The sequence below is a fragment of the Pseudophryne corroboree genome, chromosome 3 (genome assembly GCF_028390025.1).
Source record: "Pseudophryne corroboree isolate aPseCor3 chromosome 3, aPseCor3.hap2, whole genome shotgun sequence".
NCBI classification, from domain to species: domain Eukaryota; kingdom Metazoa; phylum Chordata; class Amphibia; order Anura; family Myobatrachidae; genus Pseudophryne; species Pseudophryne corroboree.
Window position 1 is genome coordinate 331,081,946 of NC_086446.1, and position 17,982 is coordinate 331,099,927.

The following is a 17,982-nucleotide window of genomic DNA, read 5'->3' on the forward strand; positions in this document are numbered from 1 at the left end:
CTCAGGTTCTTTTAAATCCCATGGTTCCATTATCTTATTGATGTCAAAAGCATCAAGTGAATTTTGCTTTTGCCAATCCATCAAAAAAGTATATACTTATGCATATTTAGTAAACTGTCAACCATTTGGTGGTATATTGGGTATACTGTAGATTCCATTTTGTCTAAGTAACCTTCAGTGGCTTCAAGAAGTCTCATTTTGACAAATAAAAAACTGTCAAAATGAAATTGCAGGTTTTTATCTTACCTTGCTTTTTTCTAAGAAACAATGAGTGGCTTAAAAGAATAGGCTCTTTTTGACAAACAAAAAGGTCAACAATTAATTGCAGGTTTTTGTTTTTTTTCTTTCTTCTTGGTCTGTATGCTTAAGTTGCACACAGTAAGAGACAAGTCTTAGGTTCCAACTATCATAAAAGTTCAAACTCTATAGGTAACCCCTAAATCTTGGCACTGAACTTTCCAAATATGCATACTTGGACAAAAATTTACCTTAAGGAAACATTTTAGCTATGCTACCAATACATTTTTTAATTGTTATGGTATTTTTAAAATGTAACATCTTTTTTTCCAGCGTATTGCATTTTTTTATTAAATAATTTGAGTTTTACTTTAAAAATGGTAAAATCTGAATAAGAAATTATTTAACTTGTGGCTTGTTGGTTTGGGTGTATGATTTTTGCTTTGGGTGCAAAAGGCCCCAGATTCATATCCTGGATAAGCCTGTTTTCTCAGGTTCTTTAAAAGTGCTTAGTTCTATTATCTGATAGTATTTTAAAATACTTACTAATGTATTCCAACAGTTTCACTTCCAATTTTATTAGTATACATGAAAACGCATTAGCAGTTGGCTCGTTGGTCTAGGGGTATGATTCTCGCTTAGGGTGCGAAAGTTCCCTGGTTCAAATCCCGGACGAGCCCATCTTCTCAGGTTCTTTTAAATCCCATGGTTCCATTATCTTATTGATGTCAAAAGCATCAAGTGAATTTTGCTTTTGCCAATCCATCAAAAAAGTATATACTTAAGCATATTTAGTAAACTGTCAACCATTTGGTGGTATATTGGGTATACTGTAGATTCCATTTTGTCTAAGTAACCTTCAGTGGCTTCAAGAAGTCTCATTTTGACAAATAAAAAACTGTCAAAATGAAATTGCAGGTTTTTCTCTTACCTTGCTTTTTTCTAAGAAACAATGAGTGGCTTAAAAGAATAGGCTCTTTTTGACAAACAAAAAGGTCAACAATTAATTGCAGGTTTTTGTTTTTTTTCTTTCTTCTTGGTCTGTATGCTTAAGTTGCACACAGTAAGAGACAAGTCTTAGGTTCCAACTATCATAAAAGTTCAAACTCTAAAGGAACCCCTAAATCTTGGCACTGAACTTTCCAAATATGCATACTTGGACAAAAATTTACCTTAAGGAAACATTTTAGCTATGCTACCAATACATTTTTTAATTGTTATGGTATTTTTAAAATGTAACATCTTTTTTTCCAGCGTATTGCATTTTTTTATTAAATAATTTGAGTTTTACTTTAAAAATGGTAAAATCTGAATAAGAAATTATTTAACTTATGGCTTGTTGGTCTGGGTGTATGATTTTTGCTTTGGGTGCAAAAGGCCCCAGATTCATATCCTGGATAAGCCTGTTTTCTCAGGTTCTTTAAAAGTGCTTAGTTCTATTATCTGATAGTATTTTAAAATACTTACTAATGTATTCCAACAGTTTCACTTCCAATTTTATTAGTATACATGAAAAAGCATTAACAGTTGGCTCGTTGGTCTAGGGGTATGATTCTCGCTTAGGGTGCGAGAGGTCCCGGGTTCAAATCCCGGACGAGCCCATCTTCTCAGGTTCTTTTAAATCCCATGGTTCCATTATCTTATTGATGTCAAAAGCATCAAGTGAATTTTGCTTTTGCCAATCCATCAAAAAAGTATATACTTATGCATATTTAGTAAACTGTCAACCATTTGGTGGTATATTGGGTATACTTTAGATTCCATTTTGTCTAAGTGACCTTGGGTGGCTTCAAGAAGTCTCATTTTGATAAATAAAAAACTGTCAAAATGAAATTGCAGGTTTTTCCTCTTACCTTGCTTTTTTCTAAGAAACAATGAGTGGCTTAAAAGATTAGGCTCTTTTTGACAAACAAAAAGGTCAACAATTAATTGCAGGTTTTTGTTTTTTTTCTTTCTTCTTGGTCTGTATGCTTAAGTTGCACACAGTAAGAGACAAGTCTTAGGTTCCAACTATCAGAAAAGTTCAAACTCTATAGGAACCCCTAAATCTTGGCACTGAACTTTCCAAATATGCATACTTGGACAAAAATTTACCTTAAGGAAACATTTTAGCTATGCTACCAATACATTTTTAAATTGTTATGGTATTTTTAAAATGTAACATCTTTTTTTCCAGCTTATTGCATTTTTTAATTAAATAATTTGAGTTTTACTTTAAAAATGGTAAAATCTGAATAAGAAATTATTTAGCTTGTGGCTTGTTGGTCTGGGTGTATGATTTTTGCTTTGAGTGGAAAAGGCACCAGGTTCATATCCTGGATAAGCCTGTTTTCTCAGGTTATTTAAAAGTGCTTAGTTCTATTATCTGATAGTATTTTAAAATACTTACTAATGTATTCCAACAGTTTCACTTCCAATTTTATTAGTATACATGAAAAAGCATTAACAGTTGGCTCGTTGGTCTAGGGGTATGATTCTTGCTTAGGGTGCGAGAGGTCCCGGGTTCAAATCCCGGATGAGCCCATCTTCTCAGGTTCTTTTAAATCCCATGGTTCCAATATCTTATTGATGTCAAAAGCATCAAGTGAATTTTGCTTTTGCCAATCCATCAAAAAAGTATATACTTATGCATATTTAGTAAACTGTCAACCATTTGGTGGTATATTGGGTATACTGTAGATTCCATTTTGTCTAAATAACCTTGGGTGGCTTCAAGAAGTCTCATTTTGATAAATAAAAAACTGTCAAAATGAAATTGCAGGTTTTTCTCTTACCTTGCTTTTTTCTAAGAAACAATGAGTGGCTTAAAAGAATAGGCTCTTTTTGACAAACAAAAAGGTCAACAATTAATTGCAGGTTTTTGTTTTTTTTCTTTCTTCTTGGTCTGTATGCTTAAGTTGCACACAGTAAGAGACAAGTCTTAGGTTCCAACTATCAGAAAAGTTCAAACTCTATAGGAACCCCTAAATCTTGGCACTGAACTTTCCAAATATGCATACTTGGACAAAAATTTACCTTAAGGAAACATTTTAGCTATGCTACCAATACATTTTTAAATTGTTATGGTATTTTTAAAATGTAACATCTTTTTTTCCAGCTTATTGCATTTTTTATTAAATGATTTGAGTTTTACTTTAAAAATGGTAAAATCTGAATAAGAAATAATTTAACTTGTGGCTTGTTGGTCTGGGTGTATGATTTTTGCTTTGGGTGCAAAAGGCCCCAGATTCATATCCTGGATATGCCTGTTTTCTCAGGTTCTTTAAAAGTGCTTATTTCTATTATCTGATAGTATTTTAAAATACTTACTAATGTATTCCCACAGTTTCACTTCCAATTTTATTAGTATACATGAAAAAGCATTAACAGTTGGCTCGTTGGTCTAGGGGTATGATTCTCGCTTAGGGTGCGAGAGGTCCCGGGTTCAACTGCCGGACGAGCCCATCTTCTCAGGTTCTTTTAAATCCCATGGTTCCATTATCTTATTGATGTCAAAAGCATCAAGTGAATTTTGCTTTTGCCAATCCATCAAAAAAGTATATACTTATGCATATTTAGTAAACTGTCAACCATTTGGTGGTATATTGGGTATACTGTAGATTCCATTTTGTCTAAGTAACCTTCAGTGGCTTCAAGAAGTCTCATTTTGACAAATAAAAAACTGTCAAAATGAAATTGCAGGTTTTTATCTTACCTTGCTTTTTTCTAAGAAACAATGAGTGGCTTAAAAGAATAGGCTCTTTTTGACAAACAGAAAGGTCAACAATTAATTGCAGGTTTTTGTTTTTTTTCTTTCTTCTTGGTCTCTATGCTTAAGTTGCACACAGTAAGAGACAAGTCTTAGGTTCCAACTATCATAAAAGTTCAAACTCTATAGGTAACCCCTAAATCTTGGCACTGAACTTTCCAAATATGCATACTTGGACAAAAATTTACCTTAAGGAAACATTTTAGCTATGCTACCAATACATTTTTTAATTGTTATGGTATTTTTAAAATGTAACATCTTTTTTTCCAGCGTATTGCATTTTTTTATTAAATAATTTGAGTTTTACTTTAAAAATGGTAAAATCTGAATAAGAAATTATTTAACTTGTGGCTTGTTGGTTTGGGTGTATGATTTTTGCTTTGGGTGCAAAAGGCCCCATATTCATATCCTGGATAAGCCTGTTTTCTCAGGTTCTTTAAAAGTGCTTAGTTCTATTATCTGATAGTATTTTAAAATACTTACTAATGTATTCCAACAGTTTCACTTCCAATTTTATTAGTATACATGAAAAAGCATTAGCAGTTGGCTCGTTGGTCTAGGGGTATGATTCTTGCTTAGGGTGCGAAAGTTCCCGGGTTCAAATCCCGGACGAGCCCATCTTCTCAGGTTCTTTTAAATCCCATGGTTCCATTATCTTATTGATGTCAAAAGCATCAAGTGAATTTTGCTTTTGCCAATCCATCAAAAAAGTATATACTTATGCATATTTAGTAAACTGTCAACCATTTGGTGGTATATTGGGTATACTTTAGATTCCATTTTGTCTAAGTAACCTTGGGTGGCTTCAAGAAGTCTCATTTTGATAAATAAAAAACTGTCAAAATGAAATTGCAGGTTTTTCCTCTTACCTTGCTTTTTTCTAAGAAACAATGAGTGGCTTAAAAGATTAGGCTCTTTTTGACAAACAAAAAGGTCAGCAATTAATTGCAAGTTTTTGTTTTTTTTCTTTCTTCTTGGTCTGTATGCTTAAGTTGCACACAGTAAGAGACAAGTCTTAGGTTCCAACTATCAGAAAAGTTCAAACTCTATAGGAACCCCTAAATCTTGGCACTGAACTTTCCAAATATGCATACTTGGACAAAAATTTACCTTAAGGAAACATTTTAGCTATGCTACCAATACATTTTTAAATTGTTATGGTATTTTTAAAATGTAACATCTTTTTTTCCAGCTTATTGCATTTTTTAATTAAATAATTTGAGTTTTACTTTAAAAATGGTAAAATCTGAATAAGAAATTATTTAGCTTGTGGCTTGTTGGTCTGGGTGTATGATTTTTGCTTTGAGTGGAAAAGGCACCAGGTTCATATCCTGGATAAGCCTGTTTTCGCAGGTTATTTAAAAGTGCTTAGTTCTATTATCTGATAGTATTTTAAAATACTTACTAATGTATTCCCACAGTTTCACTTCCAATTTTATTAGTATACATGAAAAAGCATTAACAGTTGGCTCGTTGGTCTAGGGGTATGATTCTCGCTTAGGGTGCGAGAGGTCCCGGGTTCAACTGCTTGACGAGCCCATCTTCTCAGGTTCTTTTAAATCCCATGGTTCCATTATCTTATTGATGTCAAAAGCATCAAGTGAATTTTGCTTTTGCCAATCCATCAAAAAAGTATATACTTATGCATATTTAGTAAACTGTCAACCATTTGGTGGTATATTGGGTATACTGTAGATTCCATTTTGTCTAAATAACCTTGAGTGGCTTCAAGAAGTCTCATTTTGACAAATTAAAAACTGTCAAAATGAAATTGCAGGTTTTTCTCTTACCTTGCTTTTTTCTAAGAAACAATGAGTGGCTTCAAAGAATAGGCTCTTTTTGACAAACAAAAAGGTCAACAATTAATTGCAGGTTTTTGTTTTTTCTTTCTTCTTGGTCTGTATGCTTAAGTTGCACACAGTATGAGACAAGTCTTAGGTTCCAACTATCAGAAAAGTTCAAACTCTATAGGAACCCCTAATTCTTGGCACTGAACTTTCCAAATATGCATACTTGGACAAAAATTTACCTTAAGGAAACATTTTAGCTATGCTACCAATACATTTTTAAATTGTTATGGTATTTTTAAAATGTAACATCTTTTTTCCAGCTTTTTGCATTTTTTTATTAAATAATTTGAGTTTTACTTTAAAAATGGTAAAATCTGAATAAGAAATTATTTAGCTTGTGGCTTGTTGGTCTGGGTGTATGATTTTTGCTTTGAGTGGAAATGGCACCAGGTTCATATCCTGGATTAGCCTGTTTTCTCAGGTTCTTTAAAAGTGCTTAGTTCTATTATCTGATAGTATTTTAAAATACTTACTAATGTATTGAAACAGTTTCACTTCCAATTTTATTAGTATACATGAAAAAGCATTAGCAGTTGGCTCATTGGTCTAGGGGTATGATTCTCGCTTAGGGTGTGAGAGGTCTTGGGTTCAAATCCTGGACGAGTCCACCTTCTCAGGTTCTTTTAAATCCCATGGTTCCATTATCTGATTGATGTCAAAAGCATCAAGTGAATTTTGCTTTTGAAAAACCATAAAAAAATATATACTTATGCATATTTAGTAAACTGTCAACCATTTGGTGGTATTTTGGGTATACTGTAGATTCCATTTTGTCTAAGTAATCTTGAGTGGCTTCAAAGAAGTCTCATTTTGACAAATTAAAAACTGTCAAAATGAAATTACAGGTTTTTCTCTTACCTTGCTTTTTTCTAAGAAACAATGAGTGGCTTCAAAGAATAGGCTCTTTTTGACAAACAAAAAGGTCAACAATTAATTGCAGGTTTTTGTTTTTTTCTTTCTTCTTGGTCTGTATGCTTAAGTTGCACACAGTATGAGACAAGTCTTAGGTTCCACCTATCAGAAAAGTTCAAACTCTATAGGAACCCCTAAATCTTGGCACTGAACTTTACAAATATGCATACTTGGACAAAAATTTACCTTAAGGAAACATTTTAGCTATGCTACCAATACATTTTTAAATTGTTATGGTATTTTTAAAATGTAACATCTTTTTTTCCAGCTTATTGCATTTTTTTATTAAATAATTTGAGTTTTACTTTAAAAATGGTAAAATCTGAATAAGAAATTATTTAGCTTGTGGCTTGTTGGTCTGGGTGTATGATTTTTGCTTTGGGTGCAAAAGGCCCCAGATTCATATCCTGGATATGCCTGTTTTCTCAGGTTCTTTAAAAGTGCTTAGTTCTATTATCTGATAGTATTTTAAAATACTTACTAATGTATTCCAACAGTTTCACTTCCAATTTTATTAGTATACATGAAAAAGCATTAACAGTTGGCTCATTGGTCTAGCGGTATGGTTCTCGCTTAGGGTGCGAGAGGTCCCGTGTTCAACTCCCGGACGAGCCCATCTTCTCAGGTTCTTTTAAATCCCATGGTTCCATTATCTTATTAATGTCAAAAGCATCAAGTGAATTTTGCTTTTGCCAATCCATCAAAAAAGTATATACTTATGCATATTTAGTAAACTGTCAACCATTTGGTGGTATATTGGGTATACTGTAGATTCCATTTTGTCTAAGTAACCTTCAGTGGCTTCAAGAAGTCTCATTTTGACAAATAAAAAACTGTCAAAATGAAATTGCAGGTTTTTATCTTACCTTGCTTTTTTCTAAGAAACAATGAGTGGCTTAAAAGAATAGGCTCTTTTTGACAAACAAAAAGGTCAACAATTAATTGCAGGTTTTTGTTTTCTTTCTTTCTTCTTGGTCTGTATGCTTAAATTGCACACAGTAAGAGACAAGTCTTAGGTTCCAACTATCATAAAAGTTCAAACTCTATAGGAACCCCTAAATCTTGGCACTGAACTTTCCAAATATGCATACTTGGACAAAAATGTACCTTAAGGAAACATTTTAGCTATGCTACCAATAAATTTTTTAATTGTTATGGTATTTTTAAAATGTAACATCTTTTTTTCCAGCTTATTGCATTTTTTTATTAAATAATTTGAGTTTTACTTTAAAAATGGTAAAATCTGAATAAGAAATTATTTAGCTTGTGGCTTGTTGGTCTGGGTGTATGATTTTTGCTTTGAGTGGAAAAGGCACCAGGTTCATATCCTGGATTAGCCTGTTTTCTCAGGTTCTTTAAAAGTGCTTAGTTCTATTATCTGATAGTATTTTAAAATACTTACTAATGTATTCCAACAGTTTCACTTCCAATTTTATTAGTATACATGAAAAAGCATTAGCAGTTGGCTCATTGGTCTAGGGGTATGATTCTCACTTAGGGTGCGAGAGGTCCTGGGTTCAAATCCCAGACGAGTCCATCTTCTCTGATTCCTTTAAATCCCATGGTTCCATTATCTGATTGATGTCAAAAGCATCAAGTGAATTTTGCTTTTGAAAATCCATAAAAAAATATATACTTATGCATATTTAGTAAACTGTCAACCATTTGGTGGTATATTGGGTATACTGTAGATTCCATTTTGTCTAAGTAATCTTGAGTGGCTTCAAAGAAGTCTCATTTTGACAAATTAAAACTGTCAAAATGAAATTACAGGTTTTTCTCTTACCTTGCTTTTTTCTAAGAAACAATGAGTGGCTTCAAAGAATAGGCTCTTTTTGACAAACAAAAAGGTCAACAATTAATTGCAGGTTTTTGTTTTTTTCTTTCTTCTTGGTCTGTATGCATAAGTTGCACACAGTATGAGACAAGTCTTAGGTTCCAACTATCAGAAAAGTTCAAACTCTATAGGAACCCCTAAATCTTGGCACTGAACTTTCCAAATATGCATACTTGGACAAAAATGTACCTTTAGGAAACATTTTAGCTATGCTACCAATACATTTTTTAATTATTATGGTATTTTTAAAATGTAACATCTTTTTTTCCAGCTTATTGCATTTTTTTTATTAAATAATTTGAGTTTTACTTTAAAAATGGTAAAATCTGAATAAGAAATTATTTAGCTTGTGGCTTGTTGGTCTGGGTGTATAATTTTTGCTTTGGGTGCAAAAGGCCCCAGGTTCATATCCTGGATGAGCCTGTTTTCTTATGTTCTTTAAACGTGCTTAGTTCTATTATCTGATAGTATTTTAAAATACTTACTAATGTATTCCAACAGGTTCACTTCCAATTTCATTAGTATGCATCAAAATGCATGAACAGTTGGCTCGTTGGTCTAGGGGTATGATTCTTGCTTAGGGTGCGAGAGGTCCCGGGTTCAAATCCCGGACGAGTCCATCTTCTCAGGTTCTTTTAAATCCCATGGTTCCATTATCTGATTGATGTCAAAAGCATCAAGTGAATTTTGCTTTTGAAAATCCATACAAAAATATATACTTATGCATATTTAGTAAACTGTCTACCGTTTGGTGGTATATTGGGTATACTGTAGATTCCATTTTGTCTAAGTAATCTTGAGTGGCTTCAAAGAAGTCTCATTTTGACAAATTAAAAACTGTCAAAATGAAATTACAGGTTTTTCTCTTACCTTGCTTTTTTCTAAGAAACAATGAGTGGCTTCAAAGAATAGGCTCTTTTTGACAAACAAAAAGGTCAACAATTAATTGCAGGTTTTTGTTTTTTTCTTTCTTCTTGGTCTGTATGCTTAAGTTGCACACAGTATGAGACAAGTCTTAGGTTCCACCTATCAGAAAATGTCAAACTCTATAGGAACCCCTAAATCTTGGCACTGAACTTTACAAATATGCATACTTGGACAAAAATTTACCTTAAGGAAACATTTTAGCTATGCTACCAATACATTTTTAAATTGTTATGGTATTTTTAAAATGTAACATCTTTTTTTCCAGCTTACTGCATTTTTTTTATTAAATAATTTGAGTTTTACTTTAAAAATGGTAAAATCTGAATAAGAAATTATTTAACTTGTGGCTTGTTGGTCTGGGTGTATGATTTTTGCTTTGGGTGCAAAAGGCCCCAGATTCATATCCTGGATAAGCCTGTTTTCTCAGGTTATTTAAAAGTGCTTAGTTCTATTATCTGATAGTATTTTAAAATACTTACTAATGTATTCCAACAGTTTCACTTCCAATTTTATTAGTATACATGAAAAAGCGTTAACAGTTGGCTCGTTTGTCTAGGGGTATGATTGTATCCTAGGGTGCGAGAGGTCCCGGGTTCAAATCCTGGACGAGCCCATCTTCTCAGGTTCTTTTAAATCCCATGGTTTCATTATCTTATTGATGTCAAAAGCATCAAGTGAATTTTGCTTTTGCCAATCCATCAAAAAAGTATATACTTATGCATATTTAGTAAACTGTCAACCATTTGGTGGTATATTGGGTATACTGTAGATTCCATTTTGTCTAAGTAACCTTGAGTGGCTTCAAGAAGTCTCATTTTGACAAATAAAAAACTGTCAAAATGAAATTGCAGGTTTTTCCTCTTACCTTGCTTTTTTCTAAGAAACAATGAGTGGCTTAAAAGATTAGGCTCTTTTTGACAAACAAAAAGGTCAACAATTAATTGCAGGTTTTTGTTTTTTTTCTTTCTTCTTGGTCTGTATGCTTAAGTTGCACACAGTAAGAGACAAGTCTTAGGTTCCAACAATCATAAAAGTTCAAACTCTATAGGAACCCCTAAATCTTGGCACTGAACTTTCCAAATATGCATACTTGGACAAAAATTTACCTTAAGGAAACATTTTAGCTATGCTACCAATACATTTTTTAATTGTTATGGTATTTTTAAAATGTAACATCTTTTTTTCCAGCGTATTGCATTTTTTTATTAAATAATTTGAGTTTTACTTTAAAAATGGTAAAATCTGAATAAGAAATTATTTAACTTATGGCTTGTTGGTCTGGGTGTATGATTTTTGCTTTGGGTGCAAAAGGCCCCAGATTCATATCCTGGATAAGCCTGTTTTCTCAGGTTCTTTAAAAGTGCTTAGTTCTATTATCTGATAGTATTTTAAAATACTTACTAATGTATTCCAACAGTTTCACTTCCAATTTTATTAGTGTACATGAAAAAGCATTAACAGTTGGCTCGTTGGTCTAGGGGTATGATTCTTGATTAGGGTGCGAGAGGTCCCGGGTTCAAATCCCGGACGAGTCCATTTTCTCAGGTTCTTTTAAATCCCATGGTTCCATTATCTGATTGATGTCAAAAGCATCAAGTGAATTTTGCTTTTGAAAATCCATACAAAAATATATACTTATGCATATTTAGTAAACTGTCTACCGTTTGGTGGTATATTGGGTATACTGTAGATTCCATTTTGTCTAAGTAATCTTGAGTGGCTTCAAAGAAGTCTCATTTTGACAAATTAAAAACTGTCAAAATGAAATTACAGGTTTTTCTCTTACCTTGCTTTTTTCTAAGAAACAATGAGTGGCTTCAAAGAATAGGCTCTTTTTGACAAACAAAAAGGTCAACAATTAATTGCAGGTTTTTGTTTTTTTCTTTCTTCTTGGTCTGTATGCTTAAGTTGCACACAGTATGAGACAAGTCTTACTTTCCACCTATCAGAAAAGTTCAAACTCTATAGGAACCCCTAAATCTTGGCACTGAACTTTACAAATATGCATACTTGGACAAAAATTTACCTTAAGGAAACATTTTAGCTATGCTACCAATACATTTTTAAATTGTTATGGTATTTTTAAAATGTAACATCTTTTTTCCAGCATATTGCATTTTTTTAATTAAATAATTTGATTTTTACTTTAAAAATGGTAAAATCTGAATAAGAAATTATTTAGCTTGTGGCTTGTTGGTCTGGGTGTATGATTTTTGCTTTGGGTGGAAAAGGCCCCAGGTACATATCCTGGATTAGCCTGTTTTCTCAGGTTCTTTAAAAGTGCTTAGTTCTATTATCTGATAGTATTTTAAAATACTTACTAATGTATTCCAACAGTTTCACTTCCAATTTCATTAGTATACATGAAAAATGCATAAACAGTTGGCTCGTTGGTCTAGGGGTATGATTCTCGCTTAGGGTGCGAGAGGTCCCGGATTCAAATCCCGGACGAGCCCATCTTCTCAGATTCTTTTAAATCCCATGGTTCCATTATCTGATTGATGTCAAAAGCATCAAGTGAATTTTGCTTTTGAAAATCCATAAAAAAATATATACTTATGCATATTTAGTAAACTGTCAACCATTTGGTGGTATATTGGGTATATTGTAGATTCCATTTTGTCTAAGTAATCTTGAGTGGCTTCAAAGAAGTCTCATTTTGACAAATTAAAAACTGTCAAAATGAAATTACAGGTTTTTCTCTTACCTTGCTTTTTTCTAAGAAACAATAAGTGGCTTCAAAGAATAGGCACTTTTTGACAAACAAAAAGGTCAACAATTAATTGCAGGTTTTTGTTTTTTTCTTTCTTCTTGGTCTGTATGCATAAGTTGCACACAGTATGAGACAAGTCTTAGGTTCCAACTATCAGAAAAGTTCAAACTCTATAGGAACCCCTAAATCTTGGCACTGAACTTTCCAAATATGCATACTTGGACAAAAATTTACCTTAAGGAAACATTTTAGCTATGCTACCAATACATTTTTAAATTGTTATGGTATTTTTAAAATGTAACATCTTTTTTTCCAGCCTATTGCATTTTTTTATTAAATAATTTGAGTTTTACTTTAAAAATGGTAAAATCTGAATAAGAAATTATTTAGCTTGTGGCTTGTTGGTCTGGGTGTATAATTTTTGCTTTGGGTGCAATAGGCCCCAGGTTCATATCCTGGATGAGCCTGTTTTCTTATGTTCTTTAAACGTGCTTAGTTCTATTATCTGATAGTATTTTAAAATACTTACTAATGTATTCCAACAGGTTCACTTCCAATTTCATTAGTATGCATCAAAATGCATGAACAGTTGGCTCGTTGGTCTAGGGGTATGATTCTTGCTTAGGGTGCGAGAGGTCCCGGGTTCAAATCCCGAACGAGTCCATCTTCTCAGGTTCTTTTAAATCCCATGGTTCCATTATCTGATTGATGTCAAAAGCATCAAGTGAATTTTGCTTTTGAAAATCCATACAAAAATATATACTTATGCATATTTAGTAAACTGTCTACCGTTTGGTGGTATATTGGGTATACTGTAGATTCCATTTTGTCTAAGTAATCTTGAGTGGCTTCAAAGAAGTCTCATTTTGACAAATTAAAAACTGTCAAAATGAAATTACAGGTTTTTCTCTTACCTTGCTTTTTTCTAAGAAACAATGAGTGGCTTCAAAGAATAGGCTCTTTTTGACAAACAAAAAGGTCAACAATTAATTGCAGGTTTTTGTTTTTTTCTTTCTTCTTGGTCTGTATGCTTAAGTTGCACACAGTATGAGACAAATCTTAGGTTCCACCTATCAGAAAATTTCAAACTCTATAGGAACCCCTAAATCTTGGCACTGAACTTTACAAATATGCATACTTGGACAAAAATTTACCTTAAGGAAACATTTTAGCTATGCTACCAATACATTTTTAAATTGTTATGGTATTTTTAAAATGTAACATCTTTTTTTCCAGCCTATTGCATTTTTTTATTAAATAATTTGAGTTTTACTTTAAAAATGGTAAAATCTGAATAAGAAATTATTTAGCTTGTGGCTTGTTGGTCTGGGTGTATAATTTTTGCTTTGGGTGCAATAGGCCCCAGGTTCATATCCTGGATGAGCCTGTTTTCTTATGTTCTTTAAACGTGCTTAGTTCTATTATCTGATAGTATTTTAAAATACTTACTAATGTATTCCAACAGGTTCACTTCCAATTTCATTAGTATGCATCAAAATGCATGAACAGTTGGCTCGTTGGTCTAGGGGTATGATTCTTGCTTAGGGTGCGAGAGGTCCCGGGTTCAAATCCCGAACGAGTCCATCTTCTCAGGTTCTTTTAAATCCCATGGTTCCATTATCTGATTGATGTCAAAAGCATCAAGTGAATTTTGCTTTTGAAAATCCATACAAAAATATATACTTATGCATATTTAGTAAACTGTCTACCGTTTGGTGGTATATTGGGTATACTGTAGATTCCATTTTGTCTAAGTAATCTTGAGTGGCTTCAAAGAAGTCTCATTTTGACAAATTAAAAACTGTCAAAATGAAATTACAGGTTTTTCTCTTACCTTGCTTTTTTCTAAGAAACAATGAGTGGCTTCAAAGAATAGGCTCTTTTTGACAAACAAAAAGGTCAACAATTAATTGCAGGTTTTTGTTTTTTTCTTTCTTCTTGGTCTGTATGCTTAAGTTGCACACAGTATGAGACAAATCTTAGGTTCCACCTATCAGAAAATTTCAAACTCTATAGGAACCCCTAAATCTTGGCACTGAACTTTACAAATATGCATACTTGGACAAAAATTTACCTTAAGGAAACATTTTAGCTATGCTACCAATACATTTTTAAATTGTTATGGTATTTTTAAAATGTAACATCTTTTTTCCAGCTTACTGCATTTTTTTATTAAATAATTTGAGTTTTACTTTAAAAATGGTAAAATCTGAATAAGAAATTATTTAACTTGTGGCTTGTTGGTCTGGGTGTATGATTTTTGCTTTGGGTGCAAAAGGCCCCAGATTCATATCCTGGATAAGCCTGTTTTCTCAGGTTCTTTAAAAGTGCTTAGTTCTATTATCTGATAGTATTTTAAAATACTTACTAATGTATTCCAACAGTTTCACTTCCAATTTTATTAGTATACATGAAAAAGCGTTAACAGTTGGCTCGTTGGTCTAGGGGTATGATTGTATCCTAGGGTGCGAGAGGTCCCGGGTTCAAATCCTGGACGAGCCCATCTTCTCAGGTTCTTTTAAATCCCATGGTTCCATTATCTTATTGATGTCAAAAGCATCAAGTGAATTTTGCTTTTGCCAATCCATCAAAAAAGTATATACTTATGCATATTTAGTAAACTGTCAACCATTTGGTGGTATATTGGGTATACTGTAGATTCCATTTTGTCTAAGTAACCTTGAGTGGCTTCAAGAAGTCTCATTTTGACAAATAAAAAACTGTCAAAATGAAATTGCAGGTTTTTCCTCTTACCTTGCTTTTTTCTAAGAAACAATGAGTGGCTTAAAAGATTAGGCTCTTTTTGACAAACAAAAAGGTCAACAATTAATTGCAGGTTTTTGTTTTTTTTCTTTCTTCTTGGTCTGTATGCTTAAGTTGCACACAGTAAGAGACAAGTCTTAGGTTCCAACTATCATAAAAGTTCAAACTCTATAGGAACCCCTAAATCTTGGCACTGAACTTTCCAAATATGCATACTTGGACAAAAATTTACCTTAAGGAAACATTTTAGCTATGCTACCAATACATTTTTAATTGTTATGGTATTTTTAAAATGTAACATCTTTTTTTCCAGCGTATTGCATTTTTTTATTAAATAATTTGAGTTTTACTTTAAAAATGGTAAAATCTGAATAAGAAATTATTTAACTTGTGGCTTGTTGGTCTGGGTGTATGATTTTTGCTTTGGGTGCAAAAGGCCCCAGATTCATATCCTGGATAAGCCTGTTTTCTCAGGTTCTTTAAAAGTGCTTAGTTCTATTATCTGATAGTATTTTAAAATACTTACTAATGTATTCCAACAGTTTCACTTCCAATTTTATTAGTGTACATGAAAAAGCATTAACAGTTGGCTCGTTGGTCTAGGGGTATGATTCTTGATTAGGGTGCGAGAGGTCCCGGGTTCAAATCCCGGACGAGTCCATCTTCTCAGGTTCTTTTAAATCCCATGGTTCCATTATCTGATTGATGTCAAAAGCATCAAGTGAATTTTGCTTTTGAAAATCCATACAAAAATATATACTTATGCATATTTAGTAAACTGTCAACCATTTGGTGGTATATTGGGTATATTGTAGATTCCATTTTGTCTAAGTAATCTTGAGTGGCTTCAAAGAAGTCTCATTTTGACAAATTAAAAACTGTCAAAATGAAATTACAGGTTTTTCTCTTACCTTGCTTTTTTCTAAGAAACAATAAGTGGCTTCAAAGAATAGGCACTTTTTGACAAACAAAAAGGTCAACAATTAATTGCAGGTTTTTGTTTTTTTCTTTCTTCTTGGTCTGTATGCATAAGTTGCACACAGTATGAGACAAGTCTTAGGTTCCAACTATCAGAAAAGTTCAAACTCTATAGGAACCCCTAAATCTTGGCACTGAACTTTCCAAATATGCATACTTGGACAAAAATTTACCTTAAGGAAACATTTTAGCTATGCTACCAATACATTTTTAAATTGTTATGGTATTTTTAAAATGTAACATCTTTTTTTCCAGCCTATTGCATTTTTTTATTAAATAATTTGAGTTTTACTTTAAAAATGGTAAAATCTGAATAAGAAATTATTTAGCTTGTGGCTTGTTGGTCTGGGTGTATAATTTTTGCTTTGGGTGCAATAGGCCCCAGGTTCATATCCTGGATGAGCCTGTTTTCTTATGTTCTTTAAACGTGCTTAGTTCTATTATCTGATAGTATTTTAAAATACTTACTAATGTATTCCAACAGGTTCACTTCCAATTTCATTAGTATGCATCAAAATGCATGAACAGTTGGCTCGTTGGTCTAGGGGTATGATTCTTGCTTAGGGTGCGAGAGGTCCCGGGTTCAAATCCCGAACGAGTCCATCTTCTCAGGTTCTTTTAAATCCCATGGTTCCATTATCTGATTGATGTCAAAAGCATCAAGTGAATTTTGCTTTTGAAAATCCATACAAAAATATATACTTATGCATATTTAGTAAACTGTCTACCGTTTGGTGGTATATTGGGTATACTGTAGATTCCATTTTGTCTAAGTAATCTTGAGTGGCTTCAAAGAAGTCTCATTTTGACAAATTAAAAACTGTCAAAATGAAATTACAGGTTTTTCTCTTACCTTGCTTTTTTCTAAGAAACAATGAGTGGCTTCAAAGAATAGGCTCTTTTTGACAAACAAAAAGGTCAACAATTAATTGCAGGTTTTTGTTTTTTTCTTTCTTCTTGGTCTGTATGCTTAAGTTGCACACAGTATGAGACAAATCTTAGGTTCCACCTATCAGAAAATTTCAAACTCTATAGGAACCCCTAAATCTTGGCACTGAACTTTACAAATATGCATACTTGGACAAAAATTTACCTTAAGGAAACATTTTAGCTATGCTACCAATACATTTTTAAATTGTTATGGTATTTTTAAAATGTAACATCTTTTTTCCAGCTTACTGCATTTTTTTATTAAATAATTTGAGTTTTACTTTAAAAATGGTAAAATCTGAATAAGAAATTATTTAACTTGTGGCTTGTTGGTCTGGGTGTATGATTTTTGCTTTGGGTGCAAAAGGCCCCAGATTCATATCCTGGATAAGCCTGTTTTCTCAGGTTCTTTAAAAGTGCTTAGTTCTATTATCTGATAGTATTTTAAAATACTTACTAATGTATTCCAACAGTTTCACTTCCAATTTTATTAGTATACATGAAAAAGCGTTAACAGTTGGCTCGTTGGTCTAGGGGTATGATTGTATCCTAGGGTGCGAGAGGTCCCGGGTTCAAATCCTGGACGAGCCCATCTTCTCAGGTTCTTTTAAATCCCATGGTTCCATTATTTTATTGATGTCAAAAGCATCAAGTGAATTTTGCTTTTGCCAATCCATCAAAAAAGTATATACTTATGCATATTTAGTAAACTGTCAACCATTTGGTGGTATATTGGGTATACTGTAGATTCCATTTTGTCTAAGTAACCTTGAGTGGCTTCAAGAAGTCTCATTTTGACAAATAAAAAACTGTCAAAATGAAATTGCAGGTTTTTCCTCTTACCTTGCTTTTTTCTAAGAAACAATGAGTGGCTTAAAAGATTAGGCTCTTTTTGACAAACAAAAAGGTCAACAATTAATTGCAGGTTTTTGTTTTTTTTCTTTCTTCTTGGTCTGTATGCTTAAGTTGCACACAGTAAGAGACAAGTCTTAGGTTCCAACTATCATAAAAGTTCAAACTCTATAGGAACCCCTAAATCTTGGCACTGAACTTTCCAAATATGCATACTTGGACAAAAATGTACCTT

General features: G+C 32.7%; 10 non-coding genes across 10 annotated transcripts; all 10 read left to right on the forward strand.

Annotated features, from left to right (window-relative positions):
• Nucleotides 1-1,766: 1,766 nt before the first annotated feature.
• On the forward strand, nucleotides 1,767-1,838 carry TRNAP-AGG (transfer RNA proline (anticodon AGG)). Its single transcript has one exon. It is a non-coding gene; the product is annotated as a tRNA-Pro (tRNA).
• Nucleotides 1,839-2,688: 850 nt separating this feature from the next.
• On the forward strand, nucleotides 2,689-2,760 carry TRNAP-AGG (transfer RNA proline (anticodon AGG)). Its single transcript has one exon. It is a non-coding gene; the product is annotated as a tRNA-Pro (tRNA).
• Nucleotides 2,761-3,608: 848 nt separating this feature from the next.
• On the forward strand, nucleotides 3,609-3,680 carry TRNAP-AGG (transfer RNA proline (anticodon AGG)). Its single transcript has one exon. It is a non-coding gene; the product is annotated as a tRNA-Pro (tRNA).
• A 5,451-nt stretch (nucleotides 3,681-9,131) lies between these two features.
• Nucleotides 9,132-9,203, forward strand: TRNAP-AGG (transfer RNA proline (anticodon AGG)). Its single transcript has one exon. It is a non-coding gene; the product is annotated as a tRNA-Pro (tRNA).
• Nucleotides 9,204-10,974: 1,771 nt separating this feature from the next.
• TRNAP-AGG (transfer RNA proline (anticodon AGG)) lies at nucleotides 10,975-11,046 on the forward strand. Its single transcript has one exon. It is a non-coding gene; the product is annotated as a tRNA-Pro (tRNA).
• Nucleotides 11,047-11,895: 849 nt separating this feature from the next.
• On the forward strand, nucleotides 11,896-11,967 carry TRNAP-AGG (transfer RNA proline (anticodon AGG)). The gene has a single exon. It is a non-coding gene; the product is annotated as a tRNA-Pro (tRNA).
• An 848-nt stretch (nucleotides 11,968-12,815) lies between these two features.
• On the forward strand, nucleotides 12,816-12,887 carry TRNAP-AGG (transfer RNA proline (anticodon AGG)). The gene has a single exon. It is a non-coding gene; the product is annotated as a tRNA-Pro (tRNA).
• Nucleotides 12,888-13,735: 848 nt separating this feature from the next.
• Nucleotides 13,736-13,807, forward strand: TRNAP-AGG (transfer RNA proline (anticodon AGG)). Its single transcript has one exon. It is a non-coding gene; the product is annotated as a tRNA-Pro (tRNA).
• Nucleotides 13,808-15,575: 1,768 nt separating this feature from the next.
• Nucleotides 15,576-15,647, forward strand: TRNAP-AGG (transfer RNA proline (anticodon AGG)). The gene has a single exon. It is a non-coding gene; the product is annotated as a tRNA-Pro (tRNA).
• An 848-nt stretch (nucleotides 15,648-16,495) lies between these two features.
• Nucleotides 16,496-16,567, forward strand: TRNAP-AGG (transfer RNA proline (anticodon AGG)). Its single transcript has one exon. It is a non-coding gene; the product is annotated as a tRNA-Pro (tRNA).
• Nucleotides 16,568-17,982: the final 1,415 nt, after the last annotated feature.